Consider the following 6,727-nt stretch of genomic DNA (forward strand, 5'->3'; position numbering starts at 1 on the left):
GGCGGTTGACCCAGGGGGCGCTCGACCCCTTGTTGGTGCCGCTCGTCCTTTCCTTGCTCAAGCGGTGGCATGCCTCCAAGTGGAGGCAGTGCAACTCGATCCTCATGCCAACAATAGCTCCCAGCACCTCCTTGCTCCTTATATAAATATAGGGGCACCCCCCTCTCATAACACACCACAACAAGGAAGAAGAGCACTCCTCACTTGAGTTAGAGTAACACTTCAAAGGGCTTAGGCCCTAGTAGCTAGCTAGAGTTGCAAGGGAGAGATGTGAGGGAGAGTTTGGGGAAGAGCCAGGCTTGTTGATGTCTCCCCATCTTGTACCTCAACGGATACTTGTGCATCAATGGGTTTTCCCACTAAGTAAGTATTTGTGATTCCTTTGGTGTAAAGTCTTTGACTTGTTAAGCTATAATCCTAATTGTTTGTGGGTTCATCGTCTGTCCCTATGGCAGATAGTAGAAGGGCCCTAATAAAGACGGATAACCCTTGCATGCACACTAGAGTAGTAGTTGATAGCGTAGACGTGGTGTCTAGGCTAGAAGCTACCTTCGTTTGCTTTGTTCCCCATGGTTGAGGGGTAGGCGGCAGGTGGTGATAGCCCTGTCCGCCCTTTGTTCTCTCCTATGTCCAGTTCGACGTAGAGCAGAGGCCGTTATCTCTTGGTAGACCAGGTGTAAGCTGGCGCCCGAAGTGAGCAAATAGGAGTCATGTTTATCTATCCTTAGACCATAAAACCATAGGAATTCATTTCAACCTCTGCTAATTCTACCCTTGTGTTCTCCTTGGATGAACTAGCTAGAAGAGTACGTCTGTTCCCTATGGAAAATATGATACCTTGAATACTTCCATGTGAAGTGCTATAACGGTAATTTCATGCCCTTGCAGATTATTCCTGTATGCGTTAAGAAATACCAACACACCTGATCTAAAGCAACCACTTCTTTAATCATCTCATCACGTGATCATAAGTACCATTGTTCTAGTGATTAACTACAATGGTGGTGCGAGTATCAAGTCTCCTATTACCATAGAGCAAACAGTGATTCAAACCGACTAAACCCAGCTGGGGATTCCCAACCACACGACATATGCAGATCCTAGACCTACATATATCAACCCTCACTCAGATCCTCCAAAATATGAACCGGTCTACGCTACCCGAGAATATAGAACTCCATCTCCCCGCGCCATTTCCCACTCCTAGTGCACAGTTATCTTTTCACATAATGGAATAGCCGAGATATTAGCCTTACCGGAGTATTGGTCGATACTATAAAATATTTATCCAAGGGCCAACAATGAATGGTCCTTAATCGACACAGGCAGGGCACTACGTCAAGACTCAAACTTGATGCAAGCAAAGGATCCACCCAGTCTCAGATTAATTCAATAACATCATTAAGTCTTAGGGTCTTCCCTAAGTATAGATCCATTGCATCATAAACTTCTTAATCAACTCTTTTCTACTAAGCATGGCTAAGCATTATAAAACTACTATAACTAACAGGGTGACAAGGATGAGTATTGAGATATCAAGGCAGGCATGCAACAGTTGGTATTCAAACAACTCCTATTTTACTTAAATGCACCAAGCAAAAGACTTAAGTGAATATTATTTGAAAACACAAGGATAGGGTTAAGCTCCAGGGCTTGCCTACGGTGTTAGGGTTGTTAGGCACTTTAGAAAACCACAGATAAAATAACCAACTCCACTAACAAGAAATCCACTTCTGGGACTTGCTCCACAACAGGATTCCACTCTCAATCACTAAATGTAAGTCTAGTGTTGAATTCTGGTTAATGAACTTAGATATATTATTTTCATAAATAATGGAAGTTGTAGGGGACCGTGATGCCTAAGAGGGGGGGGGGTGAATTAGGTAACTTAAAACTCTAACTCTATACTATGGCCTCTTCGTCTATTCTTAGCAAAACCTATGGAAAAGATAAACTATCTAAATATGCAACTATGGTTTTGCTAGTGTGTTGCTATCTCTACCACAAAAGGAGTTATCAAACAATGTAAATGCAGAAGCTAAAGAGTAAGGTAGAGATATACAAACTCCCATCGATGACTATAGTATTTTTACCGAGGTATCAAGAAGCGTGCAAGTTTCCCCCTAGTCCTCATTGGAGCCCCTCACAAGGGCCAAGCTCCTAGTTGGGTAACTCCGTGGATAGCCTTGGGCCTTCCCCACGCGCAAATAGGTCTCCGGTGTGCCTTCCGACAAGCCTCTCCTAGACCGTTCCCCACTGTCTTCACTATCAAGCTTTCAGCCGAACCTCCGCGGGCCTTGTTCCCTTTGGTACACGGTGGCGGCCACACCACAAATGCGGTTGGTGTGATCTCGCAAGACTACAAGCCCCTTTGATGTACAACAATGGTGCACACAAGCATCGAGTGGTAAGAGGTATGCAAACCTCACTAAACACTAGGCCTAAACCTAGAGCAAGCACATAAGCGGTGGTCTAACTAACCTAATCACTTCGCAAAGCACCTACGCTAATCACCTAATGAATAACTAAGCACTATGTAAGTGGAGATCACTAAAATGGGGGTATCAACACCCTTGGTATGTTTCCTCAGCTCTCCTCTACTCAAATGGCCGGTTGGGGGGTCTATTTATAAGCCCAACCAAGAAAGTAGCCGTTAGGGGAGAAACCTAGCTTTCTGTTACTGACCGGATGCTGCTGTCGTCCTGACTGGATGTGTCCGGTTGTCCTACCTGTTAGAGCACGCACATTGATCGGACAATGGACCGAGTCCGGTCTCACTTGATCGGACGTGTCCGATCATGCTGGCACCGCTCTGGAACCTCTCTAGACTCGATCGGACACTACACTTTGTGCATTCAGTCATCCAGTGCTGCTGTATCTGGTCATGCTGAAAACATTGCCGTGATGAAGAACAGTGCCATCGGTGCATCTGGTCACTGCTTTGCTCAGCGTCGAGTCATAGCTGCTGATGCCTGCTATTGCTGAGCAACTGATCGGACACGTCCGGTCCCTATAAGGGCCGCGTCTGGTCACCTCTGCTGAGCTTGTTTCTTCACGATCTTACGTCTCGCTTGGTTCCCATCTTCGTGCTTAGACTATGCTTGATATCTTGGGTCTTCTCTTGTGTTTCTTGGGTCTTGCTTATGGTGTTGACCATGGGATCATCATGTCACCTTCGTCCAAGTCAAATCTTGCACCCTATTGAACTACAAAACAATTACTTGCAAATTCATTAGTCCAATTTAGTTGTGTTGGTCATCAAACACCAAAATCCAAAGTAAATGGGCCTAGGGTCCATTTTTCTTACAGAAGTATTCTAAAATGGAGATGAATCAATGCTTGGTTTTTACTGCAAACTTTACATTAACCTTGTTTGAGTATACAAAGTCTGGTGAACAAATAAAAAATATAAATAATAATAATAAAAAGTTTAGGCTCCCTGGTATTCAAACTGACAGAGCCCTTGTTTGTTTTCATTTTTGTTTCTTTATTAATAAAAGCAGGTACAACAATAAGTGTGGGGGAGATGTCTCAAGCATCATGAACACACATTTTAGATCTCCCACTAGCACGTTGCACAAACATCGACTAATCAAACGGTGGTTTGTGGAAGTCATCCCTCAACTCTCTTGAATTATGAAAGATTAAAATTGAACAAATTAAAAATATACAAAACAAATGATGCTCAATCTCCATGCTATCCTTGAATTAAATTTGCATACTCTTTATTCCTCGCTAATATTCCTATAAATTGTGAACAACTAAGTAATTGGAATATGTGATATAGTAGGATGAAAATGAACCTTGCTCTCTCATGTGAAGAACTTGGGATTTATTTTACAAAAGCAAAATTCAAATAGCATGCTCCTCAATGATGTTCAAATTCCTACCAAAGCCATATCTAGTAATTAGAGCTTAAACCCTCCAAAATTATTCTACTTATTTCTGCATTGAGTTTTGTCAAGTCTTGTTGACCCTTGTTGAGAAAGTTATCATGCTCCCAAGATCAAAATCATGTACACCCACCTATACATGCTGCTCCTACACTAGGAGTACACAAAAACATGCTCCCATCCACTAAAAACTCTGCTCCTACACTAGGAGTAGACAAAAAAAGTTTGATAGGATAATACTCCAAAGTTCTACAAGATAGTGATCTCTCTCAATATGTGGTTTAAGAGACATGGGGTATGCAAAAGTATGAAAAAGAAAAAAAATTGAACACATGAAGGTCCAAGAAAAAAATATAGGGACACATGAAGGTCCCAAGGTATTGAAAAAAAATTGAGCACATGAAGGCTCATAAAAAGAAGAAAAAAATGATAGCCATGTCTCAAAATAAAAAGCTAGAGAGAGATCATATCTACAAGAGGAGTATAGTATAGATTTAGAATTGTTTTATCCACACACTTGCACTTCTTGATCCAAGGGTATGACATCTTTTCTCCTTGGATCCGATATTTGACTTAGCAAAATATGCAGAGTAAGTATGCCTTCATATCTTTTCCTCCCCAAAGATCCATATAAAGCTTTTTAGAAGTAGGAAAGAAAGAAGGCAACACTATGATATGCCTTGGTAAGGAACCAAACACATGAGCGATTCGAGAGAATCATTTGAGGAGCTAAGCTATGTTTACATTTTGAAAATCAAATGAAAACCCAAGTTTCTGAGCTGCTTGATGCAAGGGGATTTGAATCCATGCTGTTCCATTATTCAATTACCCAAGATAATGTGGTAGACACTTCAAAGTTCATAAGTGCAGGTGAAGTATAGAACAACTTGTATGCAGATGTCATATCAAGGAGATGACCCATCTTAGTCCTTAACTTTACTCAAGGACGAGCAAAGGACTAAGTGTGGGGGAGTTGTTGGCGGTCCTTAACTCCTATATCTAACCACCAATTCTCACATAAGATCTACACAAATGGTCACCAAACTTAGAATTAGGGTTTATAACTAATGAATTCCACAAGTTTTGGTGATTTACCATTTGTAGGAGGGCATTTGTGGAAATACACAATAAAAGGGCAAAGACCAAAGGATAAATATCATTCTACTCAAGCCCAAAGAAAAGCGGCCCAAACGCTAGGCAAATCAGGGCAGGAAAGAATGGAGAACAAGGCCAAATTCCAACCAAACCATCTTATCTTCGTAGAACACCACCATGGGTCCACTCAAGAGGTCCAAAGGAGTCAACCCACCGAAGATGGGCCAATTTGGGCTGACTGGTGGTGCTGCCGCACCGCCACCAGACCTAGATCATCTCATTTTTTGTAGGCTACCTCTTATCGCCTTCCCATGGTTGGTTTAGGTGGGGATGTCGGCAACTTCAATGTGAAGGAGGCGGTTTGCTCTTTCCATAGGAGGAGATCAAGGGAATATTCCAAGGAACCTCACCCCTCCTCTCTACCTATAAAAGGAGGACCTTTCCTCCTCATTCTACAACACCACAAGGAAGAAGAGCTACCACACTTGAGCATCACTCCAAAGGGCTTAGGCCCTACCAAGCTATCTAGAGTTGAGTAGTTGCATAGATGTGAGGGGAAGATTGGGGAAGTGTTGGACTTGTCGGTGACTACCCGAGCTTGTACCTCAACGAACACCTACTTTTGTACCTCGACGGATATATTCGTTAAGTAAGTGTTTGTGGTTCTTATGGTATAAAGTCTTTGTTTAGTTAAGCTTTACTCTTACTTGTTTGCGAGTTTGTTGTCTGACCCCATGGCAGATTCTCTAGTAGAGGGCTCTCGATAAAGACGGATCACCCTGTACAGCGCTAGAGTAGTAGTCAATAGCGTAGATGTGGTGTCTAGGATAGAGGCTATCTTCATTTGCCTCTTGCTCCACGGTTGAGGGGTAGGTGGCAGGTGGTGACAGCTCTGTCCATCCTTCGTAATCCCCCATGTTCGGGTACAACATAGAGCTACAGGTTGGCCTCACTTGGTAGACTAGGTGTGATCCGGTGCCCGAAGTAAGAAAGTAGAAGTAGAGTTTATCTATCCTTAGATCCTATAACCATAGGAATCCTCTCTACCCTCTATCAACTCTATCCTTGTGTTGTCCTTGGATGAACTAGATAGAAGATTTACCTCTGTTCCCTATGGAAAATACGATACCGTGAATACTTTCGGGTGAAATGCTACAATAGTAATTCTATGCGCTTGTGGGTTATTTCTGTATGCGTTAAGAAATACCAACAATAGCTCTGTTCTTTCAAACACCCTATGGATGATTTTGTTGTTGACACATTGGAGGTTTTAGAGACTTAGCCTGCCTGGGTAGACAACAATCCTTAGCATAGTGCCTAGTCTGGCCACACTTATAACATGAGCTGGGATTATTTGGTGTGTTATCAGGGCAAACACCAGGGGTATTCGACTGGTGGAGATAATAGTGAGAATGATGGATTTGCCGATAGATAATCCTCTGATACTAAGTATTGTCCCCAGAGGATTCTATAGGTACATTCTTTCTCTTCTTCTCCTAGTGCTAACGATACTTCTCCCCAGCAAAAATGGTAATGCTGACAATCTCATTATAAGTAGCAGTGGTGTAGGCGACCAGCATAGCCTAAAGTTTGGTGTTGCGACCACGTACAAACCAATGCTTCTTATCGGCATCTATACTGACATATTCGGGGGCATACTGTGATAAGTGGTTGAACTTACTCAAATACTCCATCACACTCTGATCTCCTTACTGCAATGTGAGGAACTATTCTATTTT

This window comes from Miscanthus floridulus, chromosome 11 (genome assembly GCF_019320115.1).
Source record: "Miscanthus floridulus cultivar M001 chromosome 11, ASM1932011v1, whole genome shotgun sequence".
NCBI classification, from domain to species: domain Eukaryota; kingdom Viridiplantae; phylum Streptophyta; class Magnoliopsida; order Poales; family Poaceae; genus Miscanthus; species Miscanthus floridulus.